Genomic DNA, 22,656 nt, shown 5'->3' with positions numbered 1-22,656 from the left:
ATCAGTGAGAAATTAATGTTCTCATGGAGGTAGAATGAAATCCACACAATGGTATACTAACAATACAAAAATATTTAATCATTCTTTTCTTTGCCCTGAGGACTTAAAAATAAGAAGATTATTTCAATTGTGAATTGACTTATTGAAAAGGCTATTCTAAGGGGAAAGGAATAATGAGACTAATTTCTGACTAGTGTTTTGCTGCTGAGGGCATGAATGAGAACGAACTTTACAAGAAGTAGTATAACAAAGGTAGAAATATTTCCATCTGGTGATTTGTATACATCAGTTTCCTAGACCTGCTATAACAAAGAGCCATAAACTGAGTGACTTGAAACAGCAGAAATGTATGGCCTCACCGTTCTGGTGCCCAAAGGTTTGACATCCAGCGTCAGCAGGACAATGTTCCTTCTGAAACATGTAAGAACAATCTTTCCTTGCCTCTTTCTAGCTGTGTTGGTTGCCAGCAATCCTTCACATTCTTGGCATACTTCTGTAGCACTCCAATTTTTGCCTCCTTGTCACATGGCAGTCTACCTTTCTGTGTCTCTGTGTCCATCTTTCATTTTCTTCTTGTTTTAAGGACACAACTCACGTTGGGTTAGGGCACATCCAATGAACTCATCTTAGCTGGACTATAAGTGCAAATACCACATTTCCAAATATGGTCACAGTCTTAGGCACCAGTGGTTAAGACTTTAAAAAAATATGCTTTTGGTTTATTCTATATGTTGGCAAATTGAACACCAATAAAAAATAAATAAAAAAATATGCTTTGGGGTACAAAATTCAGCCCATAATGGTGCACATCTACTAAAAAATCATAACGTTGATATAAACATGATTTAAGAATGAAAGATGCTGTCTACAAGTCATCTAATTTACTGTAAGGGTTTTGAAGGATTAGGTCGGGAAAGCCTGGTGTGTCTGATACTTATCAATCAATGCAACTTCAGTGCGAAATGTACACTTCTGATCTTTTTTTTAAAGTACAAATGAAAACACACAAATAGATGGTATTTCTAAGTAGAATGAACTTTGACCAAATTGAACGTCTTAAAACAGAGTAGTGCTGCCACCACATATACTTAAATATCCTGAAAGCATTTGATTCCACTTGGTAAAATGCAGCAGTGTAAAATAAAACTCATAAACAACTTGATTACAGACAACTGTTCCTGAGAGTACAGTTGAAGATACAGAAGTTTCTGCTTTTCATGCTCTGATACGAAGAACATACATACTTCATAAAATACACATCCTCAAATTTGATAGAATGAGTGTTTCATGTCTTTAGGAGGAAGTCTACAATTTTAACCTGAGAAACTAACCTTGGCTACTCAGAATTATGCCTGGTAAATATGGTGTATCTGAACAAATGAATCGGAATATACCATATGCAAAGAATATAATGAAGAAAACTGTGGCTATATCATATTCACACCATTCAGTATATTCCACAATACAATTTAGATAACAATATCATAAATGAGTATGTTCATTTCTAAAATTACTATATAATTTTCTGAAGATTCTTGATGGGAAAATAAGAGTTTCAGAGGATTTCTAGTAAGCTTATGGGTATAGATGAGTTTGTGGTAGCAAACAGAAGCTAAGTCGGATCCAGTGAAGGCAAAAATAACTTATTAGATGGTGGGCTTATGGAGAGATTTATAAATGGTTGGGTCCAATGGGAGAACCCAAGTGCCTGAAAGAAAAAAAAAAAAAGAAGTAGCCTATCAATTTCTAGAAATTTGAATATCCCAGACAGAGATTGCTATACTGCCTCTACAAATCATCATTTGCCTTAGAATAAATATCATTCTACTCAGTCCTTTGATGGTCACTGCTTATGCAGAGCTCCAGGTGAAAACATCCATTCACCAAAGTTGAGGTCACATATACAGACTGCATCAAAAGAAAATGTTGGCCTCCATGTCTTCTGTAGTGGAAAGAGGTTCCAAAACTAACTTTTTCAGCAAGATTACACACAGGGCAGTTATTACCCCCAAGGGAAATTTGGGGTGCTATTAGGAAGGGGAATAGATGCTCAGCATCCAGTATATACTAATAGCAGTGGTGCCAGAATGAATTAATAATTTTGGTAGTCAAATGATTTTATGGGAAGCTGAGCTTGTTAAAAATGTGAGCCAACTGTGTGTAAAAGTTATATAAAACAGAGCTGCCCTAATTTTCCATAGCACAAGAAACACACTGTGATGAGAAAATTTGTTTCACTAATCCTCACTGGAGATAAACAGACTGTTGCCCAAACTCTAACTTGTACAGTCTTTTTTCTTTTACTTTGTTTTTACTTTTTTTCCCCTCTTCCCCCTCCTCCGCTCCTTAATTGTATGCCCCTTGTACCATCTGCATTTATTCTCCAAATCCCTTTCTTTCATTCCATGGGTATTCTGAGCCTCATCATCATTTTTCCTTTGTGTTTGCTGTGTCTTCTTTTCTCTGAGAAATGGAGAAAGCCATGGAACCTGCTGTATGAACTTGTATCGTGACTTTATGGTTTTCTGAAATGTGTTTCATCAAGTGTTACATGAGACGTGAATTTTATGTCTGTATTGTTCCACAGTTCTTTGTTTCAAGAAACAACAACAAAAACCCATAAAATCAACTCAAGGAGAGGGAACTTAACTTTAAGGAGGGATTAGGCAACAGATAAAATCGGGGGCTGCCACAAGATACAAGCCCCGGAAAGACCTCTTGGGAACTGAGTGAGGTGCTGCCCAGGAACTAAGCCTGGTCTCCCTCTCTCAGGATCCGAACCACATGGTTTCTCATTTTCTCTGCTTCTGTGTTTTCTCTTTCATCCTGCTTCTGCTGCTTGGTCAGTTCTGAATCAAAGAACTCTTGAAGGTCCAGTGCATACTACAGATTAGCTTCAGGCTCTCCTTTAGAGAGCAAGAACCAACACGGAGTGTAGGAGCACCTTGCCATTACTCCTTCTGTTCCCATCTTTGATCTGTCACCATGGGCCGTTGGCATCTGCCTACAAAAATATTGTTTTTCTCAATGTTGAAGGAATAGAAAATGGGAAAAAAATTCATAGCTTCTGTTGGGCCTGCAGAGATACCTGCTTCTGCCAACATTTCCGATTATACTTGTCATTGCCACTTCTTTATACTTGTTCATTTTTTACTTTTTGAAAACTTCTCCTCGAACAGTTGCCTTATCTCCTTCCTTATTTTTTATATCAAAGTAGCTCTGGATACCATTAATGACTAGCTGCTTCTTAACGCTCTCCTATATTCAGCCTGTGGGGGTAGTAAAAGAGTCAGGTAGATGTGGCTTTACGTTTTAATATTACTGCTTCCTGACTGTCCTTAATGACAGTGCCAGCTGCCAAAATTGGGTTAATAATGCTTATCTCTTAGAATAATTTTGAGAATTAAATAAGAAATCAATTGTGAGGATCATTCTGCATGCAATGGATGATTGGTAATCTTAGTTCCTTGTCCTTATTTTACACATCCTTTCCTTGTCCAAATTATGTGCCCCATATAACACTGAGCAGTACCAAGTAATATGAGGTATAGGAGTACATAGGGAAACTATGAGGGAAACTAGTTTCTGTGAGGGAAACTAGCAAAAGATTAGGGAATGTGTTTCAAAAGGGAGTTAGTTTTCCAAAGGGCAAATATTGTGGATCCAAAATGAATATTTTCTATTTATTGTGTCAATATATATACACCAGCAAATAAAATCATGATTGTTACTTAAACAGTTTTATTAAAGATAAACTTATATGAAGATTATTTTTAATTTATTTTTTATTTTATTTTTTTAAAGATTCTATTTATTTATTCATGAGACACACACACACACACACACACACACACACAAACACAGAGGGGCAGAGACAGGCAGAGAGGGAAGCGGCTCCATGCAGGGAGCCTGACATGGTACTCGATCCCGGGACCCCGGGATCACATCCTGGGATGAAGGCAGTGCTAAACTGCTGAGCCACCTAAGCTGCCCATTATATGAAGATTATTGATGTCCATGCTTTGACAAAACAAGATTACTCTCTAGACCAAAATTTCCTTCTCTTCTATTTTAAATAATAATTTATCCTATTCTTGAGCTGCCCCTCCTATCTTCCCATCATTGCTACTATCATGTTTTCCAGGACGCTTTTGAAAACTATGTTTTCTCATATATGTTTCTGTATCTCTTCAATCCAAACTAAACTCCTATTATTTTGCCTCTCCATGGCATTTTTCTCTTATGTTATATTTTTCTTTGCTGTTGTTTGTAGCTTTGCCATTTTTTAATAAAAACTCATTCCCCATTCATAGAATTCTGTATCTTAGGATTGGAGGGTGTCCTTGGGTTTGGGATCAAGTATAAAATGAGTCCATAGTCCATTTCTAATTCTCAATTACTGTATAGACATAGCAAATTATAAAGCCTCTGTAGTCATTAGATTCTGCTACTATAAAATGAAACTAATGTCAACCTTGTAGAATTCTTATAAAGAATGAAAATGATACCTGAAAAGCAATTAACACAGTACCTGATGTATAATAGTTCTTGTGTCATCCATAATCATGGACCATCAGCCATCCTGATTTTAGGCATTGTAGCAACATCTATTTTTCCTGTGAGGTGCTAGTACAGTGAGTTCCTTGCACTTAGTATGTCACTCCAGAAAGGAAGATGCTTGGAGATCTGAAGCATAGTACACACGTTCCTAGATAACAAGCAATAAGCAAAAAAGCAAAACTAATGCTTAAGAATTTATAGAAGCACAGATTGAAACACAAAAACCAACAATGGACCTGGACAATCATTGCAGGATATGGTCGTCTTATTGTAATAAAGAAAGGAAATGTTCTTTTAAACAAAGATTTGGTCAGCTGAGAATTTAAAATATATGTATGGTAATAGATGCTAATTGATATATAAACTGCGGCTGCTATTTTCAGGAAAGAACAATTGGTCCCACTTTCTTATTTAAAATCATAATTATAAAAAAAAGAAATTACCTAATTTCAGGCAAAATTAAGAGTGCTTGCTAAATGGTAGAAGGAGCCACTGATCAAAAATGCAGCAGTATCTTTCCTTTGTAATTGTAGGAAAGAATTGTTAGTTCACAGTCATTCTGAGCAAAAAGCATTTGCAATAATTAGGTCCGAAAATATGCTTCAGAGGAGTTCCAGTGAGGACATGGAGTGGATGTTGTAAAAGATGCTTCTAAAACCATTTTAATTCTATGTAATCATGTTAACCTTTTGTGTTTAAATAAGGTAAATAGTTATGAATTTGAAATCAGAAGGTCAAAAAAAGAATATGTCTGAAATGATCAGTTCTTTTAAGATGAGAACATGCCATCTCTATGGGAGAACAAGAACATAAAAATAGTGGAGTTCCATATAACAAGATGCTCCATGTGAAAATTATAACAGAAATGACTGTAATAGAAAAGCAATCTATACATTTCTCATTTTAATAGTTATCTGTACAAAGGCAATAAAGAAAGAATTACCTGTAACAGAGAAGAACTTCATTGACCATCCTAAAGTCTAAATTGGCAGAAACACTCCTGGCAGGAGAGTCATAGGGGACTGTAGGATTCATTCATATAGGTCACTTTTGTGTTTTATTGTTTCTATCTTTTTATTTCTGCAGGGAGACTAGAAGGTGGTAAAACTGGAGAGGAAAAAAAAAAGTGAAGATACTTTTCTTTTTCTCTGGAGTTACTTTGCAAGTAGCAAAATGAGGGGAATATTGAGATAGCAAAAGGGCCTGCAGCTGTGAAGAAAAACATTCGGCTTTTAAAAGACTAGGGTTGCTCATAGGCTAAGAGCCCGTACCACTGACTCTCCTCAACCTGAAGAGAGCTCAGTTCTTTATGCAGAGTCGGAAGAGGACTCTGATAAAATATTGTAGCTGTTGATAATTAGTAAAAAGTTCAGCAGTAGCATATATATGTGCAGATACGTATCCGTATATGAGACAGGGCATTCGTATAGAAATCGTTATGTCCCATAACAATTATGGCAGAGAGTCCCACTCGCTGAACTGACCTCAGACAGAACTTTCCTCAGTTGCAAATATGATGCTTTATCAAAGCGCTGTAAACTGTCCTGGTATTTTCTTTTCCACTCACAATAACCCTGCGTGGCACATTAATGTGTGCTCTTCATTTCCCAATGCCATTCTGAAGCATTAAGCTATATGCCAGTACTCTGGCACTGATTTAGTTTCTGTCTCCTCATTTGTAAGCAGAATGATTCTCACTATCTGCCCTCCTGGGCATGAAGGGGAGGCAAGCCATCTCCGAGATTTCCTCCCTCATCACCCCCTTCGGATGTCTCCCAGCCCTCCCCTTCCTTCCCAATGCAATAATAATTCCCTCAGGAAGGCCTAGCAGGCTTTTGGGTTCTGTTGACGATTACAGGAATAATTTATTTTCAAATGGATGTTAATCTGATAGAAGTAGTCAAATTTTCCCTGAGCTCAGGCAGAAACAAACTTCTTCATGGCAAGTATACTGATCCCATCCACTATTATTGTGATGGGGAAGACAAATTATCCAATTACTAAACACACTGCTCTAGGCAATACAAAATAACATCCTGATTAATCTAACTACGTAGAAGAGATACTTCTGTTTAGAACAAGTCCCCTAAAACAAACAATATTGGATTACGAATAAAGATGAGTCATATTTGTTTGGTAATACTTATGGATACTTCAAACTTGAATTAAGAGTCTACTTAAGGAGACAAGTATTTATATAAATATTCTTACCATACTATATAGGTAAAATTATGTTCAGGAGTAAAAGTGTAAGTACATTTCTAAGATCATTTGGGAGATAAAATACTAAGGATTCTAGTCTGGCTCCTTTATACTAACAAGAAACACATTTTACTTCTTTCCCTCTGTAGGACTTATTTAAAAGGACATGTCATAAATATGCAAGGAAATGCCGAGATTAACCAGTGGTCACGATAGCCACAGATCATATTTTTTGTTAAAAGTCAAAAGACTCAGTTATTGCTCTGAAAAGACAACAAAAAGCAGTACAAATTTTGGTGATTGAATAAACATTTAAATGTCAACATCCAAATTATTAAAGGAATATTTCACCTTTAATAATTGGTCTGAGAAATTTTTGGCCCTGTGGGAAATAAAGGTAGTGGAGAAGCTAAAAATAAATTATCCTTGGCCATGTAAGGATACCAGGCACACTCACTCCTGCTAGTGATCAAATTCTAGGTTTTTTTTTTAATTTTTTAAGATTTTATTTATTTATTCATAAGAGACACAGAGAGAGGCAGAGACAGAGGCAGAGGGAGAAGCAGGCTCCCTATGGGGAACCTGATGTGGGACTTGTTCCCAGAACCCCAGGATCATGACCTGAGCCAAAGGCAGAGCCACCCAGGTGCCCCCAAACTCTAGTATTTTAATGCCATTTTCTATAACCTAAACATCATCCGAACTGCAACCTCTCTTGTCTCTGTCCGTGACTGGAGATAACAATCTTGATTAAAATCTTTTGCAGTTTTCTTTTCATAAGATTTATTTATTTATTTGAGTTTTAGGAAGAAAGCATGAATTAGGGGCAGGGGCAGAGGGAGAGAGAAAATCCCAAGCAGGCTCCATACTGAGCATGGAGCCGGACATAGGACTCAATCTCAGGACGCTGAGATCATGACTTGAGGCAAAATCAAGAGTTGGCCACTTAAATAACTGAGCCACCCAGGCGCCCCAAGATATGTTGCATTCTGAACATAGCTTGGCCACATAGTTCATATTTCCTTTATTCTGACTTCAATTTATGTTTTCTGCTGACTTCTCACTTTACACCTTGACCTCAGTATGTTTCCAATCATATCCTGCACACCTTGCCTCAAGTCCTGACCTGCTTTCTTGCTTGATTGTTAACCTTAGATATTTAAACATAGATATACGGCACAATAGACCTTGCTCTACGTATCCTGAGACTAACCAATGTTATTTATAAACTTTCTTCATTTTGGGGCACCTGGGTGACTCAGTTGGTTAATTAAACATCTGATTCTTGATTTCATCTCAGGTCATGATCTCGGGATCATGAGATTCAGTCCTGCATTGTGTTCCACACTCAGGAGGAAGTTTGCTTCTAATTCTCTCTCTCCTTCTCCCTTTGCCTCCCCCAACCATTCCCTCTCAAATAAATAAATAAATCTATGAAAAAAAAGCCTTCATTTTTTTTGAAGTTGAAAAAGGGCATATCATGTCTAATAGTTACATAAAATCATAAAAGGCCTGAAAAGATAAATAAATACATGCCAGTGGAGCTTGAGAAAGGGGAATAGTGAACCCTTCCCTATGGGAATTGAACATTCTTAGACAGGTACACAGCGTTTAGAGGACTTACATTGAGCTGTCAGCCAGCTAGAGCACACCTGCAGAGCTAACCATCAATATAGGCTTGAAGAATTTCAAATGTCAAGTCCAGATCACCTCATATCTAGAGGCCAGTGGACATTTTTTTGAGGGGGTAAGCCTTTAGTAATCAGTGAATCTTAGTGCAAAATATCTGTCAAATTACCCACTTTGTGTGATTCAATTTTAGAAAAATACATTTCCAATCTTCCTTCAAATATGGGCTCTTCCACTTTCTACTAATGTGACATTGCTGAGTTATTAAACTTGTCAATTCTGAATTTCCTCAAATGTAAAAGGAGAAAAAAATGGTGTTTCTGTCACAAAGCCGATGATAAAATCCAATGATTTAGCTCATGAGAAATCACCTATCTTATTGTTCAGTATAGAGCATGATTAATAATAAGCTTTTAAACAGTAAGACTAATAAGACATTCTAATTAATATGCTGCCAAATCCCAAATAATACATTCATTTCCTTTAATTTTTTAAATTTGTTTTGCTCAGGGATATTTGGTGTCAAGGAACAGAAATGTACTCAAACTGGATAGATAGAAAGGGAGTTTGATCTGTTTCCTAACCGATACCCCTTCCTGAATCATGGAAACTATTGATTATACCATGGCTGATTTTAGTGGCACAACCAAAATCAGAGAAGTTGACTGGCTTTTGATAAGAAACTTTGGCAGATGCTAATGGGAAATGAATACTGACAAAGTAAAAGGTTTCATTATCCATAACAGATGTGACAGTGTTGACCCTCAGTGAACTACATACACTTACTCCATCACGCCCTTGTGTAGTTACTGACATACGGACTTGGTCATGTTATTTGCTTTGGCCAATAGGAATTAGCATGAATGATGTAAGCAGAAGCTTAATAAAGTATTTGGGATTTGGCTCATTCTCTTGAAATGTTCCTCCATGAGACCAGTTAGATGCTATTGGAAGTCTAGGCACTCCTGCTGAAGAGAAAAACTAGTTGGAGAGGTCCTGGAAGGTAAAATTCTACATGGGGAATGTGGTCGCGTGAAAGAGAACTGAACCAAGCTTTCAGCGGAAGGCAGCTACGTGAGCCACCAAGCCATCTTCATGGTGAACAACAGAGATACCACCGAGATAATGCATAGCAGTACGAAAAGTAATAAATGGCTGCTGTTTTAAGCCACTAAAGTTTGGAGTGGTTTGTTTCGTGCGATAAATGAACTGAAACTGAAACCTTATGTTTTGGGTAATATGATAGGATGTCATGGTCAGCACCACTTTGACCTTTTCTCTACCTCAAGTTGCACAGTTTCCTTTCTTATCACCATGGCAACTTGTATAGGAAGCTAAGCTTGTCAATAATTGGAACTCAGAAGAAGAGGGAGAACTAAATTCAACTGGATAACTTCGGTGAGGAAAAGCCAAGAGTGGTCAAGAGAAACATTTTCTACAAAACTGGAATGAGGGCACACTGCATCACCTAGCATGCTTTGGATGGTACCACAAATCCCATCTAAGAGTGTCTTAGACCATAGTGTCTCATTAGTTGGCTCATGGAACCTAAAATGACAAAAATGTGGAATTCCTTTGTTTCTTTCCAGTATTTTCTTCAGTTCTGTGCATTTCCAACTGTAGCTTTGCCTCTGGGTGTCTATCCTCGTAGACTAAAACGGCTGCTAGCAGCGTAGTTCTTCCTTGACATGGAGGGAGATAAGGAGAGACAGCTACTTCCATAATGTCAAGACCAACTCCTTATTTCACTGTGAATTGGTCTCTCACTGAATCACTGAAGCAAGAGGAAAGCCATGTACTCATTGACTTTGAACTTTTTCAGATGCATTCTCAAAATAATCACTGAAACAAGAGAAATGCTGTGATCCTATTTGGATGAAAGTCACTAATTTTTAACATGTAAAAAGGATTACCAGATGCCCACCTGGAAATAAAAAAAAGGTCCTGAGAATCTTGCATTCTCCCTTTTTTTGCTTAACCAAACCAACATATTAGAGTCAATTCTTTGTAACTACAGTTGACCCTTGCTCAATCAAGGGATTAGGGGCAGTAAACTTTAGCACAGTTGAAAATCAATGTATAACTTTTGACTCCCCCAGAACTTAACTACCAATAGGCTACTGCTGACCAGAAACCTTACTAATACCATAAACAGTTGGCTAACACATATTTTGTATGTTGTATGTCTTAAATACTATATTCTTACAATGAAGTAAGCTAGAGTAAGGAAAATGTTATTCAGGAAATCATAAGGAAGAGAAGATACAGTATTTTACTGTATTAATAAAAGAAAGAAATCTGTATAGAAGTGGACCCATGCAGTTCAAATCATTTTTGACAAGGTTCTATTGTATCACTTTCTGGCAGTCATGGATATGAGAGGATGCTTTTAGCTACAGGTAACAGAAATACCTAATTCAAACTGACTTGGATATTAAGAAGGTTTATTTTTAAAATTGAGATGTTCTGGAGCAGATTTTAGGCCCTGTTCAATTACAGCTCAGCCTACATTTCTCTTTGATTTTCTCAGCTTTGCTTTTCTAGAGTAAGATATCCACCTTCATGATTTTCACACAAAGAAAATAGCAACAGTTGATTGGACATAACCATGGTCCTAGTCTCAGACTGTGTGAATTCACAGCTCAACCATTGATTATACACATGACCCCGTGCATTTATCTGACCTCCATTCACTCATATGGATTATTTGAGTGAGCACAGAATCTATTTTATAGAAATAATCTGAGAATTAAACTAATTCATGCAGTACAGTTGGGATACTTGCTGTCTGGCACATGGTAGCACTTCATAAATTTTAGCTGCTATTATCATTATCTTCTGTTCACATCCAAGAAAGAAAGAAAATTCTCAGAGTCATTAAATATAAATCAGAAACTTGACTTGCCTTGGGTCATCTCCAAGTCAACAACCGTGGCAAGAATACCCAGTTAAAGACCATTCCTTCCAAACCATATTCACATTCACAATACGGGAGCTAAAATGGATCTTGGATGACAGTTATGACATCCACTACATACCCCAAGTAACACGAATCAAAGTTATTATCCAATGCAGTTGAAAGCTTGGGGACAGTGGGTGAATAAAAGGGAGTTGAAAAGCAGCTCCTAAACTCTCCTCATTCTCTGTGCACATTTTGGCATGGAACATGTACTTCAAATGAAAAATAAAAGAACGTGTGCATTCTTTGGGGTTTTGTGTGTTCTTAAAAGTAAGACTATTCATTTAAAGATTTATATACATGTTCCTTTCATAATAATAGGGCCAGTGCTAGGATTGCATGTGTGCAGAATGCTGTACCGGGTTATTGAACTCTAACTACACAGGAAGAAAAGCAACCATTAACTCAGTAATGAACATTTTAACAGTGTGTTTAACTGTTAACTGAATAGTTTCAAAGACTGGAAGTGGGCTCAGCAAGAGTGCTAATGGTTCAGAATACCTTCTCAGGGGATGAGGGACTTAGGACACTGTGTTCTCATTGCTGAAGCTGATGGATGGGTGTAATTCTTGAGGATGAATGTTTCTGTCAAAGCTGAGAAGATGCCAGGCAATGTGAGTTTATTATCATGTCCAGGCACTCGCGTGATCTCTGAGATTAGATGAGAGGAACAAAATAAGAACTATGCTGACTATTGGAATACACCATACACAATCCACCATACAGAATCTCAGATACTTTACAGAAACAGAAAAGGTAAAATCAGGATAAAATGACCTGGAACTCTAAAGATAGGTGCTAAGGCTTTGTCACTGACTCTCGGATAAAAAATACTGAGACTGGGATACTTTGTCTTTGACAAGCACTGTGGCAATGTTAATAAAGAAATATGGTAGTGCTAATTCAGTAGACCTGCATGTGAGATCATTGACTGGCAATATGTTTCCTGATAATATAAATAGTGCTGATTCCATATGTCAGTTACCAGCTTGGATACCTACTAGTATTGAGGAAATAGCTCCCGTGGTTTATATTACTGCAAATCCTGTCAATATTTTATGATCTGTGACCTTGGAAGGCCATTTCCCCTTTTACAATTTCTTTTCTTTTCTTTCTTTTTTTTTTTCTTTTCAAAGAAGCTAGGGTACCTATATCTTCTATGACATACTAAAGATTATTTTATGACATTTTGGAACTGGATTAATGTGAACACAAGTATATGGACATAATAAAACTCCACTTGACATTCAGGTCAAACAATTTTAGGCACCCATGATTTATAACATTGTCTCCACAATGACAAGTGATTAAAATCAAAACTATTCAAGTTACCCCCCTCCCCTAAAAATTAAAACACACACACACACCCAACCCCCCCCCCAAAAAAAAACAAACCACAAAAGAACCCTGGATACCAACCATTATTGAATTATATTTGTAATAATAAACTTGCAAAATGCAGAATTTTGTTTTTACTACTTAGAAATTCATAGTAAAATTAGTCTACTGAAGCCTGTGATGATTTCAACAATAATTAAATCTAGCTGATCCTTAACTTAAATGATAATAGGAAACTTCCTTTTGTGGAACATGAATTAGTATCCACAAGGCCATTAGAATTCCATGGACTCGTGAGAAATGATGTCTGCTTTAGGAAAGCACATGTTGAATATGGTGTGATAAAGTCAGTACCACCGCAGGAAGAAATAAGACTCAGGAAGGAAGAAGTTAATTATACTCACAGGTCCCAGGGTCAGGGGCCAAGGCATGTCCTACAAAGACATCAGTATCCTGAGTCAGTGGAAAGTCAAAACAGGGCCGAGTAAACAGTGTAGACTTGACTCGTTGAATAATGCCAACAGGCTCTGGCCTATAGAGGTGTGGTTGCTAGTTGCATGGTACCAGACCCTGAGATGATTTAGAATATTGGCAATACTGGTCTGGCTTGTGAGAGTTAGATAAGAAGGTAGTTGGAGGTATAAACTCAGGATTGGTTCGTTTGCATATGAAGAGTGTGCTCTTGGGGCCAAGTGTTCTCATCTTTGGAATTAGCTAGCTTTGGGAGGGGCAGTCTCCTAGCACTCAAGTGCAAGAAACATAAATAGGTCTGAGAGTGTTAATCCTGAGCCTACAAAAATTTGTAAATGGATGTTATGATGTCACAGCATCATAATATACAGAGAATTTTAAAAATAATTTATAATACAGTGTTCAGGTTTATTCTTATCACCATGTGAGTACTAACCCTGGAGATATTAGAGTAGTAACACCTGCTGCTAAAAACTAAAGACATTGGGATCCCTGGGTGGCGCAGCGGTTTGGCGCCTGCCTTTGGCCCAGGGCGCGATCCTGGAGACCCGGGATCGAATCCCACGTCGGGCTCCCGGTGCATGGAGCCTGCTTCTCCCTCTGCCTGTGTCTCTGCCTCTCTCGCTCTCTCTGTGTGACTATCATAAATGAATTAAAAAAAAAAATTAAAAAAAAAAAAAACTAAAGACATTGTGGAAGCTCATATATAAAAATTAGAATTTGGGAAATGTTTTAGAAAAAGTCAAACCATATAGCAAATACTTAATTTTTAATCATATATTTTTTTCCTTTCCTTCACTGATATATTTTTTTAAGATTTTATGTATTTATTCATGAGAGACACACACAGAGAGAGAGAGAGAGAGAGGCAGAGACACAGGCAGAGGGAGAAGCAGGCTCCACACAGGGAACCTGACATGGGACTTGATCCCGGGGCTCCAGGATCACACCTTGGGCTGAAGGTGGCACTAAACCCCTGAGCCACCTGGGCTGCCCTTTCACTGATATTTTGAAATTACACACACACACACACGCAATTTTTTGTAAGCAGATTCAAGAAATGCTTATAATTCATACAGGAGAACTGTACACAGAGGTAACAAAACCTGTCATTCTCAAGATGAAGCCTTTAGTGTACACATCTGTCTCTTGCTGATGAATTCTGATATTTGCAGCTCTTTATACTTACTCTCCCATCTGTGATGTTCCTCTAAATAAGATACAGAGACATATATTCTGCAGGCCTAAAACACCTCCTCATACCTACTGCACAGTTTCTTCATTCCTGAATGCCTTTGAAAACATTTTTTAGATCATTTTTCTTTTCTCCAGGTCTTACCACATTGTATTACTCTTCTTTTGCTCAAGAAATGTGCAATTTTATTGCCTGTGATTCTGCTGCATTTTTATATAAAATTTTTAAGACAAATTGTACAGTAACAGACTATTCTTTTTTGTGTAGCAGCGTTAGTATAAAACTTTCTCTTGATCTAATATTATTAGTCTCCACATCTGAATGAGTTTGAATTTTGGGTAGATCCTACCTATATGTGGCAACCACTGGACGGTACAGAACTCAGTTTTAGATATACACATGGGTGTATGCTGGGTCTCAAATCCATGAATGTTTATGAGTGTGTGTGTGTGTGTACTTTAGATGGACCATAAATACCTATTTTTTCTCAGTGTCCATTGTCCCCTGCAAAAGGACATGTGACATTCATTGTTTCTTTACGCCATCTGTTTGGTCCCTGCAATAAGCTTCTATTTTGGCAGCTGCAACCATAATTGCTAAGAACCACAAATATAATCTGATGAGCTGAGAAATACCTCTCATAGAGAATTAGTTATTTGACAGAGCTCAGATCAATAGTTTTACAACCTAATTCCATGAAAAAATTAAACATAAACTATGTAGAAAAATAGCGCAGTGTTGTCTAATTTATAAAGAGATAATTATAAAAAGTAGAAAGCATTCAAAATGAATTTGGGTAAGTAATGTTACTGCATTTTAGCATATAGTTAGTATGTATTATATGGAATATATATATATTTATATGTATATGAAATATATTTAACAAACAAGTGATTCTAAAAGAAGTCCATTTAAATGTTGATCATGTTTCTTGATTTAAGAATATCACTTAGCTTAATGAAAGAATTGGTCATTAATATTACAGTGCATATTGGTTTAAAGGTAGGTTTTGAATCATAGTTATAGTTTAAATAATCAGTGAATCAGTAGTTTAAAGAATATGTTTGAAATGTTTTAATAAGAAGTTTTTATAAGAGCTTATTTATCTTGCTAACTGAATTTTTAGTAAAAATCCAGCTTGAGAACTGTCACCAAAGATGTCTGGTGACTTTGAAGAGGCAAGAAGGTTTGTCCTCATTCTGTCCTAAGTTAAAATGAGATTTAGATAAGAGTGTAAGTGAACATTTACCAACCCAAAACCTATAGCACCCAGTGAAATACACATCTATCCTATTCCTCTCTATTGAAATGACATATATTCTAAAACATACTTTTGAAAACTCAATCATGCATGCACAAGGCTTACCAAGTACTTTATACAAATTAACTCTCTTGTTTCTTACAAGAACCCCTTGAGGTAAGTCCTAACATGCCAGGTAATATCCTTAAGACATGAGGAGCAAAGAGGTTAAACATCAAATTTACACAGGCAACAAGTGGTGGCCCTGAAATTTAAATCCAGGAAATCTTGCTCCAAATAATATATCCTTAATCATCATGCATTTATATTTATATTGTATTCATTATATATAAAATATTTATATACATATGTGCATAAAGTTAAGAACGAGGGGTTTTTTAAATAACAGGTCATACTAATGATAAAGATTTGATCATTTCACACCATTTCTCTCTCTACTACTACTGCTACTAGAAAAACAAATGCCATTAAAAAAAGGAACCATCTTTATCTGCATAGAGTATGCTGTTTTAGAATTCTAATAGGGGAAAGATAAATCCAGGTATTTACCCCAGTTCATGTAAATATCACCCCTGATATTTACAAGCAGAGCCTAATGTCCCTGAATAGAAAGAACCAAAAGGTAAGAAGGAACATAGTATACACATCACCCACCTGGTACACACATCTGAATATACAATGAGAACCATGTCCTTGTAGTTCCCTCACCAACTATAAGTATAGGCCGGCTGCTAAAAATATTACAATCCCTCTTTCATACACATGTATCTACTCTCCTTCACTGTACCCCAGCTGTACCCCACCGTATTTCCACTGTACCCAACTCCTCAGTAAAGAAAATACACTCCTCATTCAGGTTCAACTGAATGATTTCTCTTACCTTCCATGATAATCAAAAAAGGAGGTAACACACTGTCAAATGGAAGATGGTTTAGAGTTAAGAATCTAAAGTAGACACACAGGGGCACACTGAGTGGCTCAGCTGGTTGAACACCTGACTCTTGATTTCCACTCAGGTCATGATCTCAAGGTCTTGGGATCGCCCCCCCCCCATCTGGTTCTGCACTTAGCATGGAGTCTGCTTGTCCCTCTCCCTTTGCCCCTCCTTTCATTCTCTGTCTCTCAAATACTTAAATAAACACATAATAATTAAAAAAATAATAATACAGTAGCCACACATTTTAAAGTTTGCTAGTATAACAATTCCACAAATGACAAAGGGCTATTTCAGTGTGGATGTGAATATATATCTATGGCTACATTAACACTTACTGGCAGTTTGTAAATCTTATGAGGTAAGCGACTTTAGTGTAAATACATAATTTTAGTTCATTTAAAAGTGATCTTGATAATTTATGAATTGGATGATCTAAATGATTTTCCTAATTTGTTCAAAGAATGTGCAACTAGAATTTGAAGACATATGAAATCAAGTTTTTTTTTTTCTTTCACTCACCCTTTAGGTTAGGAAGGATATATTCATGTCAATATAAATGTGAATATGAATAAACTAGATGGATTAAATAAATTTAACACATTCGTTTGGTTACTTGGCCTCTGGACTATGTGTCTGCATTTCCACACTGTCAACACCAGGTGGTGCACACTTTACTATGAAAATACCACACAATTCTTCCAATCCCAGAAGGATCATTTTACACAATTAACAAACATCACATATGGAATGTGTGTATACTTTGTATTATAAAATAGTTCCCAGCTTCCATTTGTCTCTGAGATAAAAATACTGTATGTTTGGATGTAAAACAAAAAAGAAAAGAAAACTTAATCAAATTTTAGTCTACAATTGAAATATGGTTTTCTCTAATATTTAATACTAGAGAACCTAATATCTAATAATTAATTATCTCTTAAAAATCTTCATTTATATACATTAAGCATTGACAATAGCTAACAGAACATTTTCTATATTCAGAATAAGTTTCACGGTCTACTTTTTTCTGCTTGGTGTTGATTCTCCACATAGCATTTCTCTGAAGTTTTATTTATTTAAGTAATATCAACACCCCAAATGGGGCTTTAACTCACTACCCCAAGAACAAAAGCTGTATGCACTAGGGGTACCTGGTTGGCTCAGTGGATTAAGTGTCTGCCTTCTGCTCAGGTCATGATCACAGGACCCTGTGATCAACCCTGTTTTGGCTCCCTGCTCAGCTGGGAACCTACTTCTCCCTCTTCCTCTCCTTCTGCCTCTCTGCCCCTCCTTTCCATGACCATCCCCCACCCTTATGGCCCTAGCTTTTGTTCTCTCTCTGGTTCTGCTCTCTCTCTCTCTCTTGCTTATGCTCTCTCTCTCTCTCAAATAAAATCTTAAAAAAAAAGTTGCATCCACATAACATTTTTTAACTGGTTTTACAGATTGTTCCTCTTGGCACAAGTGTCTTCTGATTAATCAATAATAGTACAAAGTCAAGAATTAATTATAATTCAATTTTTATTGTCTTCAATATACTTCTTCTCTTTTGACATAATGGCTGAAAGAAAAAAACATTTTTAAAGAATATGTCATTGAAAGCAAGCAATATGTTTCAGGTCTCAATTTTTCTTCTCTTTGATTCATAAAAACATGTTGAAATCTATCCTATTTAAAAAGTAAAGGCAAAACATAATGAAATATACCACAGACAATGATGTGTGTAAAGAAACGTTTGTTGCAACATGATTTATAATTAGCTGATTCCCATTAAAACTTAAATGTCTAACAATAAGAATTGGAATGTTTTGCTTTATTCAGAAACACATGATTTTATGCAACTTTACAAAACATATTTTAAAGGTATATTTAAGACTGTTCTATACTATTGTAAAGTGCTTGTAGTATAATGTGACTTTTTTTGCAAAGAGTGCAATACACCAACTTTACATACAGTAAAATCCCAATTTTATGGGGCAGTTACAAAGATATTTACTTGAAACAGTAGTTATTTTGTGGTCCTGGTTAATCACTTCACATGAAAACATAAGATCACATTTTATAGATACAATTTACATATCCACAACCCCCATTTAAAAAAAAAAAGAGTAGAAAAGTTGCTAAATTCAAAAACAAACTCTAAGTTCGTTGTCTGCAATTCTTGGGAAATATTTTGGAAAAAATAATTTACAAAATTGAGCTCCCATGAAACAGAAAGTGTTCTATGTCAGTAGGTCAAATCTGCTAACACAGCTAAACTGTGGGCAGTTCTTGTTGAAGATTCAAAGATATGAAGACAACACACAGAGCAGTATAAGAAAACTAAAAGTAATAGCAGAAACTATTGCAAGTAATGAAGTCTGATGTGGACAAGTTTATTATTATTATATATATTTTTATATATTATATAAAATATATATAAATATTTATATATTTATTATATATATATACATTCTCTATATATATATATGTAATATATATAAAGGATTAACTTAAATTTATTAATGCCAAGGGGAAGGAAGGTAACAGTTCCTAACAGTTCCTGACCCTCCAGTTGTATAAACAGTTCAGCCAGGAACAGGCTCTGCCAGAGGTGAGGGCCAGCGCTACATAGTCTGTGGTTAATGGAGGGGTTTAGGGAGGGGTGAGCACATCAGCTACCCTAGACTTCTTTCCTTCCCCAGAAATGAGGAAGTGCTCTTGTAGTATTTTAGGAGTTCCCTCTGCCCACCCAATCCTCTCAAAATTGGAAGCAATCAGGTAGAGTTTTCTTTTTCCTTTTCACCTCCTGGAGTCCTGGGTTTCCCCACATCTACCCTGCCCCTCCCACTTTTCTATAGTCCAGGGGCCAGGGTCATTGAAAATACAGCAGCCACCCAAGCAATAGGGACCACGCTGGGGCTTCAGCCATCAGCATTGTCGCTTGAGTCTGAGTTGGCTGGCATCATAGGATCATCAATGAGTGAGAAGTCCCTTTCTGAGCTATCGTGGCCCTGAGATAAATATAATCATCATCCTCTTCATCCTCATCGTCCTCGTCCTCCTCAGTTTGCAGTGGTGGCAACTTCAAGGCAGTACCAGAGGTGGTAGTGGCTGGTGAAGAAGGGTAGCCAGTGGCTCTCAAGCCTGGAGATATATATCTGGATATATATATATATATATATATATATATATATATATATATATATATAATTAAAGGAGAAAAATAGTTATCTAAGCAGAGGGGAGGTGATGAATTGTGGGTGGAACAGAGTAAAGACAGGCAAATGCAAAGAACTTAGGAATGTAATGCACATTCAGCAAATGAAATACGATAGCAGATTGTAGGAACATAACTAAGAATTATGACAGATGATACTGGGTAGGTGCCAAGAGCCAGATGATGGAAAGCTTTGTAGGTCATGGTAAAACCTTGGATTCAACAAACATGTGATATAATGAAACAATATAAAGGAGAAAGAAGACATGTGAGTGATTTAGAGGTATCCTGGGTAGATCTTGATCCTCAAATAAGTTGGGGAAGTAAGGAGGAGAAAATATATTTGTTGGGAAGGATGATGAATTGAGAATTGTACGTGTTGGATTTGAGGCACACTTACCAGCTTTCCAACAGACACATCCAGTATGTAGTTGAGGGGGAGTATGATCGTTGAAGGATACTATCCCAAACATTTTGATTTTTAAGTTCTCAAGATGTAGGTAATTAAGCCCATGAAAATATATAAGATTAGTTAGATGGAAAGTTGAAAGGTGCGGTAACAGAGGGCAGAGTCTGGAAATCTAGGGAGGACTTACATGCAGTGAGTAGATTAAAGGAGAGGAAATCACAAAAGAAAGAGATAAGTGGTCAGAAAAATAATACAAGTTCAGTGTTTTCTAAGCCAACATAATTGTTTTCAAGAAAACAGTGAGATTTCAGCAATGCAAATTATCAAGTAAAATATAGATTCCAATAAGATAATGCCCTCCAAACATTTACTGAACTGAGAAATCAGATTACTTGGAAATTAGATCATTGTCATTGCAACAAAAAGAGAGGAGGTATAATTCAAATACCAAAGGATTGAAAAGTGAGATGCAATAAAAAGATGCACATTTTAAATTGGTGATGTTGACTGAGCACCAGATGGACACCACTCTCCACCTCGCCGTCTTATATCTACACGTCTGGCTAAGTCCTCAGAGATATGAGTCACTTCACTGTGGAAGGCTCTTTTATAAAGGTAGTCTACTCTTTTAAAAGTAGGCTGATTATTAGCCAGATGGACCCCTAGGATTAAAAAGAGATTTTAGAAAACATTTACAAATAAATCTCTGCAGGAGCACTTGTTAATAAATTGTCTATTTAGCAACAGTTATCACCTACATGACTTCTAAATTAGAGAAAATATTAACATTTGTGGGATACACAGGCGACTCACAATATCTCTGCAGGGGAGATTTTATTAGTCCCATTCAGTGTGTAAGAGAACTGGAGCTTAGACCATGTGGGTAATTTGAACATGACCTCAAGGTCAGGGAAGCAGTAGAGGTGAGACATAAACCCATTTTTGCCTATTTAAGTTATAAATTCTTGCTCTCTCACACATGTAATCATATATAACAGTATTTCTCAAACATAAAACCTCATAACCTCTCCAGAATGCCCACAGAAGCCAATTTGGGAATCACTGCATTAAAAAATAATAATAAAAAATACTTTAAGTGATCGTTTGGTGCCAGCAAATAAAAATGTTTCTAGAGAAATTTTCTCAATAAAAATACAAGTGAAGATCCTCATGTTACATTACAGTACTTGACTTTATTGTGGCTAGAAATTGTCAAAATTATACATATTTTTTCAGTTATAATAAAAGGAAAAACACAATATATTTTGGGTACAACTGGCCTCCACTGTGCAGCAAAGTTAGGATCCAGATTGTGATCCTTCAACCCAATACCTTTTGTCATGTCAATGGTAGGTCCTCGTTTTCTCATCTTTTCTATTTCTCCTTCCCATATTCACACATACACACACACGTACAAACTCCACATGTGGAAATCTAGAAATCCAAAGAACTCATATGCTTTGCCATGATAAATATTAAAATCTAAAATAATGTATATTCTTTAGCCTTATGATTCCACCTCTATATTTCTTTCTTATGAGGGGAAGGGGACTTAGAAACAATCATTTTGGGAAGGTGTGTTTTTTGAAGCTTTTGCATTGTATTTTCTGAGTTTAGATTTTTACCCCTTTGGTATTAGCCACCTACTCTCTCCTACTGTCCATTTAACTCAGGTCTTTGTTTACACATCACGATCTATTAGTGATTCTGTATGTTTGGGAAACTGATCCTTTAAAAACTTTCTGCATTCTGGCTTCCATGAGATATTTGTTAAAGTAAAATTCTTTGAGCAAAAACATCAGTATCAGCTTCCGCTGAGATGCACCTGAAGCCAAGAAATGAAGACTCTGCTTTCAGGTGAGGAAGAAGCTTCTAGAGTGCAGAGATTAGTAAGTTCACCGAATTTTTACCTGAGTGTGTAGGAGGAGAGAAACCAGTGACCAACGTTTGCTGATTTGCTCATTAATTTTACAGATTTGTACTGGGCTCTTAATTTATGCCAATCGATATATTCAGTATTATAGATATTGATATTAATAAGACATAGTCTCTATATCAGTACAATATAGGCAAAACTTAAAACTGTATAGTATATTGTTGAATTAAACAAGACAATCAACAACAAAAACAATAATGGAAACATAAATGTGTATCCACCTTGTGATTTTAATCATAACAATTAGGTATAGTTTAGACACAGGATCAAAGAAAAAAGATACAATTTTGAATTTATTGAATTTACACATTTTTGTATCCTGAACAATACTTTGGTTTGTCCAGTGGGTACTTATTTCCATATTACAGTTATTACCTTAGTCAAGGTGGTGTGCTCATATTTGTTTTCCCTAGAAGGCTAACTTGAAGCCCACAGCAGAGAGATATTGAACTAAAAATATCATACTTAGGAAAAAAATTGAAAAATGATTACATGATTATTGATGATCATTGATGATGATTATTATGAATGATTATTGAACTTGTGTAATTTTCTAAAAAATT

General features: G+C 36.3%; 1 protein-coding gene across 2 annotated transcripts in view; it reads left to right on the top strand.

The window, feature by feature from the left end:
- The window catches only part of TENM3 (teneurin transmembrane protein 3), a 2,512,213-nt gene that overhangs the window by 147,802 nt on the left and 2,341,755 nt on the right, over nucleotides 1-22,656 (top strand). The gene's annotated exons all lie outside the window — the stretch shown is intronic.

The sequence above is a fragment of the Vulpes vulpes genome, chromosome 7, assembly GCF_048418805.1.
Source record: "Vulpes vulpes isolate BD-2025 chromosome 7, VulVul3, whole genome shotgun sequence".
NCBI classification, from domain to species: domain Eukaryota; kingdom Metazoa; phylum Chordata; class Mammalia; order Carnivora; family Canidae; genus Vulpes; species Vulpes vulpes.
Note: the sequence above shows the minus strand (reverse complement) of the source record. Positions and strands in the feature narration are given on the sequence as shown.